The 13,543-nt window shown below is 40.0% G+C and overlaps 1 protein-coding gene across 1 annotated transcript in view; it reads left to right on the top strand.

Annotated features, from left to right (window-relative positions):
- The first annotated feature begins 921 nt into the window (after positions 1-921).
- The window catches only part of lingo2 (leucine rich repeat and Ig domain containing 2), a 290,114-nt gene continuing 277,492 nt past the window's right edge, over positions 922-13,543 (top strand). The window contains exon 1 of the mRNA XM_053506346.1: positions 922-1,550. The gene's annotated coding sequence lies outside the window, so the exon portion shown is untranslated. The remainder of the gene's footprint in view (positions 1,551-13,543) is intronic.

Genomic DNA, 13,543 nt, shown 5'->3' with positions numbered 1-13,543 from the left:
TGGGAGGACATGCAGAATCAACAAACTCAGACCAGAGGCAGGATTTAAACACTGATAACTACTACACCACTGTGCCTATTATGATTGTCAAATGCAATGTTTCAAAATAGCTGCATTTAGTTAAGCTAGCCTGCACTGAATTAATGGAATGTTGACATCCTATAAATCAATAGTTGAAGTTTTATCCAATGAACTTGGAGTTCATCCGAGTGCCAGGATATCCCGACTTATGGAACGACCCTGGGTTGTCCAATTAGAAATCAATTAATCGTTCCACAGGACCTAACAACAGGCTGTCTTTGGCTCGCGGCCCCAGCCAGCACCCCGTATCAAAAATATTCCAACGTCTTTGGGATAAACCCAATGAAACATCCATCTCAGTCTGTCCAAGTATAGCTGGTTCCTGATCCAATCAGCTAAACCATTGACAGAAATGCACATTATTGACCGTGACTGAAGATCTGCCCCACAATCTAGTCCTTGAGAAACCTGGAGAGTTTTTTTTTTTTTTTTTCACATGCTTATCAGCTCTGCCACGTAATTTTTTTCCCCGATGTTCCCTCCTCTGAAATACCTTGCTCATCCAGCCTGGCTGATGATGCCTGATCCAAGCCTTTCTTTTCATATCGCTGACTAGTGAATTATGCTACATATTCAGTCCAACAACATTTTAGGTCCCTGAGGAAGCTTAGGAAGTGTGGGCTGAGGACGCTTATCTTTCACTGAGGCTGAGAATGCTGAAGCAGTTAATTGACAGACAGAGTGCGAGAGCGAGAGAGAGAGAGAGAGAGAGAGAGAGAGAGAGGTAGAGAATAGGCGTGAAAGAGAAGGAGGGAGGGGATGTGCATGTGAGAGCGTGCATGAGATCTAGCGAGGGAGGGAGACAGAGAGAGAGAGAGAGAGAGAGAGAGAGAGGGAGAGAGAAACGCATTCACTCCGATCGCGCCCGTCTCCCGGCGTCTCACAGGAAAGGGAGAATTTGTACCGAACACCAGAAAGCAGACGAGGACGAGGACAACTGTGAGGATTATTTCCTGTAAAAACATCTCCTCTGCTTGTGGATACTGTGCATCCGTGGAGTGTGTATGTGTGTGTGTGTGTGTGTGTTCACCATCCTGAAGTTATACAGGATGCGAGCGGGGGATGAACAGAACGCGGCGCGGCAGGATCCTTTGAGGCAGGAACGCCAGCGCTGCTTCTAGCCACTGACGAGCGCATCAGGACCGCTCGCTCGATCTCTCTCTCTCTCTTTCTTTCTTTCTCTCCTCATTTCTCTCTCTGTCTTTAAATCTCTCTGTCCTTTTTTTCTCTTTCTGTCTCTCCTTCATTTGAATCCTCACGGAATGTCAGGGAATACGGCAGACGGACAAGGGGAGAGATTCATCACACGATCGTAGAGAGGACAAGAAAACGAGGATTTTACCGATAAGACACAGTCGAGAAGGATCTCAGGCAGTTTGTTGGGAGACTTTGAGATTTTTAGCCGGTGCGCTGCTTGCTTTTCATCCTGATTGTGGATGTTGTGTGGAACATCGGAGAAGCTCTTGCAGGTAAGATCGATGATCGGTGACTAGTGTGTGTGTGTGTGTGTGTGTGTGAGTTGATAAAGCTGTGATTCGAGCGCTAAGGACAAGACAGCCAAGGGAGTGGAAGATGGTTTGAGCCAGATGAGCTCTTCTTGTTCTAATTGCATAAGCAAAGTGGGCTAAGTTTAACACCTTGTCTTGGTCTTTCTTCCTTTTTAGTTTCTGTCATAATGGACATTTAGATCAAACTAGAATATTTTTTTCCTGATTATTCTGATCCTGATTATTCCTGTTCTTCTTCGCGAAGAGTGAAATCAAGAGGTGATCCTGGAATCATCTTGAATTAAGAAACACTTCGGAGTAGATCACCTCCTGATGCTTTGACATCTGTCATGACTTATCTCTCCAGCATTCCCCTTTCATCCAAACCATGCTTTTCTTACTTTTACATTGCGTGCGTCTGTGTGTGTGTGTGTGATTGTGTATGTGTGTGTATGATTGGGAGTGGGCGGTAATCGATAAAGCTTGATAGGGAGGGTTTGATAGAGGCGTGTCTGCACTGTTACCGGTGCTGAAACGGAGAGTGCGCATCCATCTCGGTGTGTATCTCGCTGAAGGACACATTCTTCTGGCTGGGTGTGAGCGTTCTGCAGTTCCTTCCTTCGTCCTCTTTCTGCGCACCGGACAAGCGCTGCCTTCTGAAGAAAAAAAAAAAGAAGAAGAATTAAATATTCACTAAGGCATGCACATCCTGTCCATGCTAAAATATTTACAATAATTTAATAATATATGAAGGCAAAGACTATAAGTCCTTTTTTTTATTTTTTCATTTTTGCATCCATATAAATGACCACTAGATGACTTTGCCGGTAGATGTGCAGCGCTCCCCTTGATAAGGCACTCGCTAAGGGACCCTACAGAGGCAGCAGCTGGGGAAAAAAAGGGTTTCTTTGTAGTTTTATGATGTGGGTTTAATACAAGTCATAAATCTGAGCAAGATATTGCAACCCTTATAAAGCTTTAATGACCTGCTCCTCTTTATTTTGTCTTCAGCACTTTGCTGCAGAACGATTTTCCCAGAAATAGATATCATCATGCTGAGACCCCCGTCTTTGTGTGATATGGCTGCGATCTTTGAGTTCTCAGCCTTTTGATGATTTATTGACCGCTAAGCCAGCGGCATTCGATAGATGCTCAGTTCTTCAGGGGGTGTGGAAGGGGGGGGGGGGTGGGGGGGGGTGGTTGCTCCAGATTCAGACGAGGTCCTGCTCGCATTCCTTCACGGATTAGAAGGCGATCCCTAACATCCCTTACTTCACAGACCAACAAAACCCCACTAGGTCTAAATAAATATGTTTTTTGTCTAACGGCATAAAAGCCACCCCTTCAGGTTTTACTGCCTTGCTGATATTTTGCGGGAAAGTCCATCGAAAGCTCCCCTGAGTCATGATCTCCATTTTAATTTCAGTTTTTATGTTTAAAATTTTGATTGCTTTAGCACATTGCCATTGACTAAAGAGTATGGAGTAAAAATTGAAGAAATGGAGTATCTTAGCATGTTCTAACTGGGACGTACACGCTTAATGTACAATGTTGAAATATGAGTCATACCACTGTTTAGATTAGATTAGATTAGATTAGATTAGATTAGATTAGATTCAACTTTATTCTTAAATGAAATGCAGTTACTGAAAAAAAAAAACACATAAAAAAATGTCATCACATCCTCATGGTGTCTCAAGTCCCACTTTGATTCCTCATCCTCAGCTACATCACCAGAGATGATTGAGATTGATCCTTTTGATGTTTATTTGTAAGCATTTTTTAAACAAATTTTGTTGGCTTTATTAAAAAAATATATATGTATATGAACTAATTTAACCTTCCATTACCTGGGGCAGGCAGTAACTAAAAATGAATCAAGAGTGCACCTACTATTAGTATTTATTTAGAAGATGTTATTTGTCCATCCTGACCAATTAACTCATATCTAGTTGTATCACTAATACAAATATCCATCCATCCATCCATCCATCCATTCATCCACCCATCCATCCATCCATTAATCCATCCATCCATCCATCTAACCTTTATCTATACTGTTTATTATGTGTAGGGTTACAGGAGGCCAAGAGCCTATTCCATAAAACTCTCAAGGTGGGGTACACCCTAGGTGGGGTCACACCCATCACATGGCGCAAGCCCACGCACTCACACACCATGGCCAATCTGAAAACACCAACTAGCCTAATCAACATGTCTTTGGACTGTGGGGTAAAATTGGAGTACCCAGAAGAAACCCACCAAGCACGGGGAGAACATGCGAACTCCATGGACACACAAATTAACCCTAGGGCTGTGTGGCAATAGTGCTAACCAGTAACCCAAATGTTTTTTCAATGTTTTTCTTTGGATGTAATCAATATTTATTCATCCATCCATCTTCAGTGATTGATTTATTCTGGTCTGGGTTTATAATGAGTCCTGGGAATAATAGGTGCTTGGCCACAATACATTCTGAATGAGAGGACTGTCTGACTCAAATGACCAAGTGGGAGGAGAACCTAAGAAAGTCTAGTCATTGTGAACTTGATTGATACAGGCTGGTGTTCTAACCAGGGTGTGTTCCCACCTTACACACAGTCACACCCAGGATTGGCTCTGGGTAAAAGATGATGTAAACTACAGTAAACCACTTTATGGTGTATTAATAAAATTTAACTTCAGCTTCTTACCTGAGCAGGACGATCGGGCTTCTGAAACAGATAGACTCAGCAGACAGTTGTCTGAAAATGAAAAATGTCATGGCTGGCAACACGGTTCCATGTTCTACATGTGTTAAAAAAAAAAGCAGGGCCTCGAGCCCTGGGTTTCCTGGGTGTCTGGAAAGTGAAGCGGGCCAACACTTGAGCTTTGTTATTGCAGATCGAGTCCCACTTTAACCAATTATTTGAAAATGATATTTTCCCGGAATATTCAGTTAGAAATGATCAACGACTCATCGTCTGTCATCCGTAAATGTACAAGTACAGATCCTACAGAATTCCTACTTCCCGAGATGAGACAGGACATACGCTACATTAGGCTAAATCAACCTAAAGGAGAGGTACCCAGCTATGCCAGATGGTGTCTCAGTGTCCTGTTGGTGGCACACCTGGGACAAGACGTCATGTTAGACATATCCCTGATTGATTGTGGAAAAATGAGAACGACTTCGAAATCCTCCGAGATTATGCTGTATTATTTTATGTTAATATTTAACAACTGGTTGAGTGGACAAGTCTGGAGCAGATGTCACATCCTAATCACGACACGGTTAAATACCTCGTATTTTCGTTAGGTTTTATTCAGGTTGACATCCGACACTCGGCTTGGATGTTCTTCCATATGGGCTTCACCACAAGGAGGTGCAGTTTGTCCTTTAGGTGACGTTAAGGTCATTTTAAACAAGAACAGCTGCAGAGAAAGTGAGCATCATCAGCATAATGTGGGGAAATGGTATCAAGCTAAGGAATGCCTTAGCAGGTAGCTCCAAAAGAATCTGTTAATGACATCACACAGGTTAGACATGGTCTTCCTCTGTCTTTTAGGAACAAATGTCCCAGTGTATTCTATAAAGTTGTTTTTTGTAAGAAACTGTTTATATAGCAATTATGGAAGGAGTCTCCAGTGTCAGCAGTATAAACTTTTAAAGATAGAACTGCATTGGAGGAAATTGATGTTTATAGCTGCTATGATGTCATTCTTTATTTAATACAGAAATGTAATCATTAGCAAATTGTTGTGGTGTGAAAGGAATTACATGTGCTGGTTAATAGAAAATAATCAACTTTGCTTTATGATTATTTTTCTGTAACTTGTTTTAACTCGAGGGATTAAAACCCATCTAATACTTTCTGACATTTTTCAAATGCATTTTTAATCCATATACTCCTTCATATTCACAGTATGTGGATAAAAACTGCATGAATTAAAAAAAAAGAAAGCGCCTGGTGAATACATACTGTATGGTATCAATTAATGTGTCATAAATTTTCATCTTGACATCTCAGCTCTTTAAACAGATTCAGTTCCACCTCGTTCATCTGTATAAACCACATCTTATTCTGCACAAGCCACAAGGGCATAATTGCACTCTGGAAGAAAAAAAAAAAAAAATCTTGCAGAGTCATTCTGAAAATTCAACATACGCTTGATCGAGTTAACAAGTTTTTAATCAAAGCAACATTGACAAGGTCGCACACACACACACACACACACACACAACTGTCATTGCCTTTGCTTAAATTTTCTGTACAGATAAAGAAAGTTTCCAACTGCCGAGCCTCCCCTAAACAAACTCACACAGTGTTAAATGCTTAATGCGTTTCCAGGATGTGAGATCTTAACTGGCTAGACAGCGAGCTTGCAGGCGTATTTTCAGAATGTCCATTAAGAGGCTAACATAATCAATCAACTCTTACTCTCCTGTCCGTGCTGGTTTTCAGCATTTCTGAGCTGATGCGGTGGTGTCTGGAAGGTTCTGTCGCAGGGCTTGGCACTGTGAGCCTTGCTGATCGGATCATTAGCGGGTATCAGGGTGATGTTGGCTTGGCAAGGGCATCCTCTAATGACCGTCGCGACTCTAATGACTGCCAAGCTAAATAAAAAAAAAGAAAATCGGATTTGGACTGTCTGGAGGAGCTTGCTGATGGAATCCAACAGTCAAGACCTTGGAAGTTTGAAGTTGTTGCTTTAAAAAGCTTGGCTACTAATTTTGCGTCTGCTTTGGAGATCCTTGTGAAACATTTTGTGTTATTTTTAGATGAGCTACTTGCTTGTGACAAACCTGATAACTGACTTCCACAAATCAGTCCTTGATATAGTGAGTGGATCTCCGAACTGATTCGGTTCCACCCAGTTCATCTGTGTAGGACATACCTCATTCTGCACAAGTCACAAAGGCATAATTAATTACACTCTTGAAAAAAAACAAAAAATGAACAAACTGCAGAGTCATTCTGAAAATTCAGCATACGCTTGATTGAGTTAACAAGTTTTTAATCAAAGCTTTTGATGTGAATTTCTGGTTCAGACTGTGACAAGCACAACTTTGTTTGGTTTTGGAAATCTCAAGAAGTGCCTCTGTGCCTCCTCCAGGGGACTAAGCAGGATAAGCAGGGTACAATCAGACGTTCAGACGATGTTCAGACGTTCTTAAAATGTTTGCACCGTTCAAAAGCTTTCCTGCAGCTAGGAGTCTCATAACTGCGATGTGCATGAAGTCTTCATCCCCTTTCATTCACCAGAAATTTCATCAGTTTTGTCCCTGCGTGTCTTAAATGACCCTTATGATATCACACAATTACAGCTAATTATCTTGCTACAGCAACTTTTTATCTGCAATTGTGACTCTGTGCATCCACTTATTGGGCTATAAAAAGTTGCAGTTTGGTTATATTAATTCAGAAAAGAAGAAGAAGAAGAAGAAGAAGACTGCAGAAATTGACAGTTGAGCAAAATAAAGTCATAAATTCAGTATATTCAGTGACAGTTGGAAGAAAAAATATTTCATTATGTGGAGCTGAAACTTGCAATTTCTAGTTCCTTCTAGTTATTAAAACTTTCTGTAATATGTGGTAGTCGACTAGCCGAAATGTGTAAAGAACATTCTTTTCACTAGTTATTCAAGAATCATTGTTATAATTTAATAAGCATTTAACAAGGAAGTTCTTAAAATATAAAAAAAAAAAACAGAAGGTAAATAATAATAAAAACAGAGAAAATATAACAAGAAACAATACTCAAAAATTGCAATCGGCAAGGCTTCATAACTAAACCAGACAAAACCAGACAAACTAATCAAGATAATAAACAGAAAATTTATTTTGTGATTTTGGAACACACCAGGACTGGACCTTGGCAGGAACAGAACCATGTCAAATGCAAACGTAGTGAACTCAAGAGACAATATGAAAGAGACAACGGGTTCAAGGGTTCATCCTCATTATTAAAATCTAGTCAATTTCCAAACCCTGTTTTCTCTCTGCTACAAGTTAGGCCAGACTTATTGTAAACTCAGTCCTAGATTATTATTTTTTTTTTAATGTTTGTCTTGCTAAAGAATTAAGCTTGTATGCTTCATAAACTTTTGGAATGTGTTTTCCTTCCAGCCATGGCAAAAGCGTATTTATTTTTAAGTACCTACACACAGATATTAAACTTCAACATTTAGTCCCAGCCAATATCCTAAAGGCAGCACTGACGCTCTCTCCTATTTAAACTCAGACGAAGTTTCAGAGCGGTCCCGAGTGTGCACGGATACAAATACTTCAAAACCAATAGAGGGCTTCACATAAGACATTATTTTCTCATGGTGCTTTATCTATTCCAGGCTTTTTCCAACATATCTGCAAGTACAATTTATGACCAGAATACTTTTTAGACTCTTCATGGCTTTCCTATAAATACATAACACCATCCACAATCACCTCACTTCAGAGGGAAATGTTTATCAAAATCTATCTCCGTGTCTATCTATGCCCTGCTCAAGGCTCTGCCGCACCAAATTGATTTCTCAGAGCTTTGGGCAAGTGAAGGGCTCTTAATTAAAAGATGAAGTCTCAGTGCACAGTTGAAAACCAAACCCACTCCCTGAAACAGGTTTTTATTTTATGTAGCACCAAAAACAAAGAAAACAGCCCCCTCTTAATTCGAGGTGATGTTCTGGGAGAAAAGGAAACAAAGGCTGTCTTTGCGAAACAGAGACAACGATCTGGAGCAGGGCACCAGCAAGACAGTGAAGATGACAGTGGACTTTAATAGAACCCTACTCCTCTGCCTGCACTAATGATCCATTGTGTCCAGCACCGAACCCTTCAAGTTCCTCTGTACTACCATCTGCAAGGACGTGAAGTGGGAGAGGACCATTGCCGCCGTCACTAAGAAAGCACAGTAGGGAATTGACTTTATTTTCCCACCAAATAACGATGCTCAACCTGTCCAAGGAGCTGCCACTGAGTCCATAATGTGCTCATAAATTACTGCCTGGTTCAGCTTGGCCACCCAAGTGCACAAGTGCAGACTTCAAAGGTCATCAGAGGGCATCATCGGGACCAACCTGCTCTCCCTCCAGAGCCTGTACACGTCACACATTAGGTAACAGGCAGGAGGAATAACTTTTACTCTCTGGCAAGCAATACAATCCACAGTAAAATCCACAGTAATTAACTAACACCTACACTGTTTGTCCAGTCAGACAAATCTGAACTGTGATGTAAATTCCACATCTGTTAATTCGTAATTGGAATCAGAACTTTGAAGCATCAGGAAATATTTGTTTCAATAGTTATAAAAAAATACGAACATTATATAACCCTCAAATCATCCCCAATTTTAAACTTTTTTTTTTAGTCAATGGTGGATCACTAGTGAGCTTCTCACTTGCCATGCTAAGGGGCCAAGGTTTGTTCCCTAGACAGGTGCCTAAACCCAGCCACTAGATGCTGGGCATCCTTAGTGCCGGTCCCAAGCCTAAACTCTGTATAATGGGAGGCTTGCATAAGGAGGAGGGTTCGATATAAAATCTGTGCTAAGTTGTTTGCTGATCAGTGGTGGCAACCCATTTCCAGGAGGAGCCAAAAGAACAAGCAAAAATTTTTTCACTGTCTGTTGTACAATATCATATCCACATACAACCACCCATTCCTTATACTGTTTACCTTTGTATGAGTAGGGGGTATACCAGGAACCTTAGGGCACAAGGCATTGTAGACCCTGGATATAGATGCCATATTATCACAGGGCACTAGCACACTCACAATGGGCAAAAACACTGATTATGCTAAAATGCTAATGTCTTTGCACAATGGGAGGATACCTGGAGTACCAGGTGGAAACCCAGCAAGCATGACAAGGACATGCAAACTTGACTCTTACACAGCGGAGGCAGGATTTAAATCCATGAGCCTGGAGGTGCAAGGTGACACTGTTAACCACTAAGTCCTGGTGCCACCCAATACCAATACCATGGTCAAAAAATTATAACTGTCTAACTGGACAATTAGGATTGTGTTATATCCAGCTAGGGTAGTGTGTGTATGTGTAAGTGTGTACAGTGGGTTAACTATAAAGTGACTACAAATTCCGTGTACACTCAGGCATACGTGGACTTGGAATAAAGCGGATTCTGGTGTGGAAGGTTAAGGTTTGAGGTGGACCTTGCTAGAGACTGGTGATTAGCATTGATGGAGGAGGACGTTGTGAGCAGATAAAATTATTAACACTATAACCAGAGAGATAGAAAAAGGCAATTAACCTGAATCCTAGCACTCCAAACGACTTTGGGTTAAACCTCCTTGGTAGATGGTGATGGACACAATAAGCTTACATGCTTAGCTTGCATGTCTTGTGTGAAGGCTTTGAGCAGTGTGGTTGACAAAATAAAGGACATTAGTAAGAAGAACAAAACCAGCTGTTTCTAAGCATGCTTATTGATCCTGACTTTCATCTGGTCTTTGATCTTGACATACTTCTTTTAAGAGTGGCTTACACACTATAACCATTTTACATCGCATTATATACTTCCACTGCAGGTTTCTTTTGGTGAATGAATTTACAAGTTGATTCGATGGCGCTCTACTGTCTGGCTGAGAAAGCATGTTATTGATTTTATAAATTTTTTTTTTACAGATAGTTGGCATGTAGATGGAATACCACTGCAATGTTTGGATTTGTTTATTTGCAATATTTGTGGTCATTGAAGGTCAATATGAAGAGCTCTTCACTGTCAAGGCATTGCATTGACAATTAGCTTAGGATGCTTGGCAAATTAAGGTCACAGTTTAACATAATATTAAAGAATTTCCAGAATTGTTTAGTTAGTAGAGGCTTGGTGACGTAGTCACCTTAGTGCTGAGGCTACATACCTCAAGAGTCGAGGGTTCCTATCTTCTTCTACGTCCAATCTTCAGGTCTGTGTGCATGGAGTGTACATGTTCTCCCTGTGCCTGCTTTGTGGGTTTCTACTGAGTCCTCCAGTTTCCTCCCACAGTCCAAAGATGTGCAGATTAGGTTAATTGCTGTTTCCAAATTGCCCGAAATAGGTGAGTCTGTGTAAGTGTTTGTGTCCTGCTATGGACTTCCACCCTGTCCAATGTGTGCCTTGCCTTGTTCTCTGAGTACTATTTTATATTCCAATGATCAAGGTGATCATTTTGAACCTGCCGTTTAGGTTGTTAAGCTTCCAAATCTTCCAAGCTCTACCAAAGTGTGCATTCAGTCACATCTCTGGAGAAGACATAGAAAAAAAAAGTCTCCATACATAAAATATTTTAGCAAAATGTTACTCTGTAAACACACAAGGACTTGTCTCTCCCCCTCATCATGAGGTTGTGTTAACACATCTGGTGTTATGCATGGAATTGCATAATTATGTTAATTTCCCCTATGTACGGAGACATCCTGCAGGGACAGCCTGTATTTGTTTTCCATTTAAATGGGAATTGGGTGAACTAATTAGCTGGTTTTGGCCACTTCAGTTGAGTCAGCAGCGCAGATTCGCATGAACAGTACGGTTCTATCACCATTATTGAACCTAAAGTAAAAAGCAAATATTATACAGTGAAGAAAGCTTACTGTACTGTTGGGGAATTAAAACATACACTATCTCTCACCACTGTGACTAATTTAAGTATTAAAGTTACAGTTTATTGCCTCCATCCATTCAATATATTAGTTTAACCTGCATGTTTATTTGAAATGAGAGACTAATGTAAACAATAAACAAAATATCACTAATAATTATATACATATATACAGGTAGTTCCTGACTTATGAACTTTCAAGTTATAAATTTCCGCAGATACAAACAGACCACGGTTTTACTTCAGGTTCAATCGCAGAATTAGCTAAAATAATAGACACTGCAGTGAACCAGACACGAATATTTACAATTATATACAATATTTTCAGTGTCTAAGGGAATGTATAAAATGTGTAAAGTCTGGTATATTGTATGTGTATGTGTGTGTGTGTGTGTGGGGGGGGGGGGGCTTATAAGTATACTGGTCTCACTGGTTTAAATGAATTAATCTGGGAGCATGATGATAAAAAATGGCTGTCCTGTAAAGCGTTACGCGTTCTCTGAGACAAAATGGTGTCCAGGATTCCTCTCATCATTTAAAGGTACAGAAACAACACTTTGAGATTTATTTCCTTAGATGGGGCGCGGGTTTTTGGCCACATACAATGTGGGGCAAAGGGAAAGATTTAGTCAAGTGGATTGGAATGATTTACATTGAATAGTTGTATTAAAGGCGTATAAGACTCAATTTGTTGGACTTAAGAACAAATCTGACTTATGAACGTGCTTCAACAAGGGGCAAAAGGGCATCTTTCTTTCACGTGATATATATAAGTATATATAAAACCACAATACCATCTCTTTCTTCAGTTTTTCTTTCTTGCTTTCTTTCTTTCTTTCATACAATTATTTTCTCCTTCTCTTTCTCTCTCTTTCTACAGTTCTTTTTTTTTTTTTTACTTTTTACCAAATTATTTATTTTATTAATTTTTCTTTTATTCCCATCATTAAATCTTTTCTTTCCTTGCTTCCCTACTTTTTCAAATGTAGTCAAGAATTTACTTATTGGATGAGTCATTTATGCTGTTCATCTATATACTTCCACAGTTTCACTGTTAGTTATGATATTTAAAAATATTCAGAGCTTTATTCCTCATAAATTCATCTAATTTCTACTTATTATAAATATCTCCCAGATATGAGGAGGATTTCAATGGAATATCATTTAAAAGCTCAGTTATTATGTGAGGAGATAAATCTCACTGTATTATCATTTACCAAGGTGCAATAAAGACGTCTTTCTTCTTTCTATATATATAGGGAAGCAAGGAAGGAACAAGGGATAAAAGAAAGATAAATAACATAATTAATTTGGTGGAAAGTAAAAGAAAACAAGAACGGTAGAAAGAGAAATAGAAAGAAAATGAAAAATTTATTAATGACTGTAAGAAAAAAGAAAGAAAGAAAGAAAGAATGAAAGACAAAAAGAAAAGAAAAAAAAAGAAAGAAATTGATGCGCTGAAGAAACAGAATGAAAGAAGAAAAGGATAAAAGAAAGTATAAAAAATAAATATGATATTACAGATATTGTGTTGGATATTATATTATGGATCTATTCTAGATGGATGGATCGGCTACAGAGAGTACAGTATTGTATGAACTGGGGAATTAGGTGTGATAAATTAGGCTGACTCTGTTGCTCTCTGTAACACACTGACATTAGGGACCAGAGACTGATAGAGGAAATATACACCTAAATATTTATTTTTGTAAATAAAAAAAATAAAAAAATAATAATAATAATGTAATTGAATAATGAAGCAAGTCATAATGTAATGTTTACCTAACAGAGTCTAATAAAGCTGATGACCCAAAAACAGCATCAGTGTGTGTCAGGATGCTTGTCATGTCTGCGTCTGCAACAGTCAGTGACATGCACCGGTGCGTTTTATAATCGAAGCACGCTGCTTGGTTATGATGGAAGGCGCATTAGTCAGCGGGATGCGCGAGGGATGTTAATCTGCTGTTTGTCTGTAAGGATCCCTGAACAAAGCCAGAGCATCTGAATGATGACCTTTACCTTGTTGTGAGCAAGAGCTGCTCCCATTGTCGACATATGTAATTCCTAGCCTTGGATGCCAGCACGGTGGCGGATTATAAATCTGCTGAAAAGCATCCGAGCGAGCGACTCTCGGCCCCCGGACGCGGCTGATGGGACGACGATGGACGGGCGGCATAACGAGGCCGCAGGCCATCATCGTGTCCCGCCTGAAAGCCGCGGTCATAATGTGGCCTTTCAGAGGGTGAGGAGAGACAGCGCCTCTTATCAAACAGCCGCAGACGTGGAGCTGGCATTATGTCATCTGCCCGTGTGTGTGTGTGTGAGTGTGTGTTTGTGTGGCTATTTATAGAAAACACTGATGTGTCTCCTACTTCAGTGTCACTGTCACTGATA

Source organism: Clarias gariepinus, chromosome 10 (assembly GCF_024256425.1).
Source record: "Clarias gariepinus isolate MV-2021 ecotype Netherlands chromosome 10, CGAR_prim_01v2, whole genome shotgun sequence".
NCBI classification, from domain to species: Eukaryota; Metazoa; Chordata; class Actinopteri; order Siluriformes; family Clariidae; genus Clarias; species Clarias gariepinus.
This window is presented reverse-complemented; position numbering and strand designations above follow the sequence as displayed.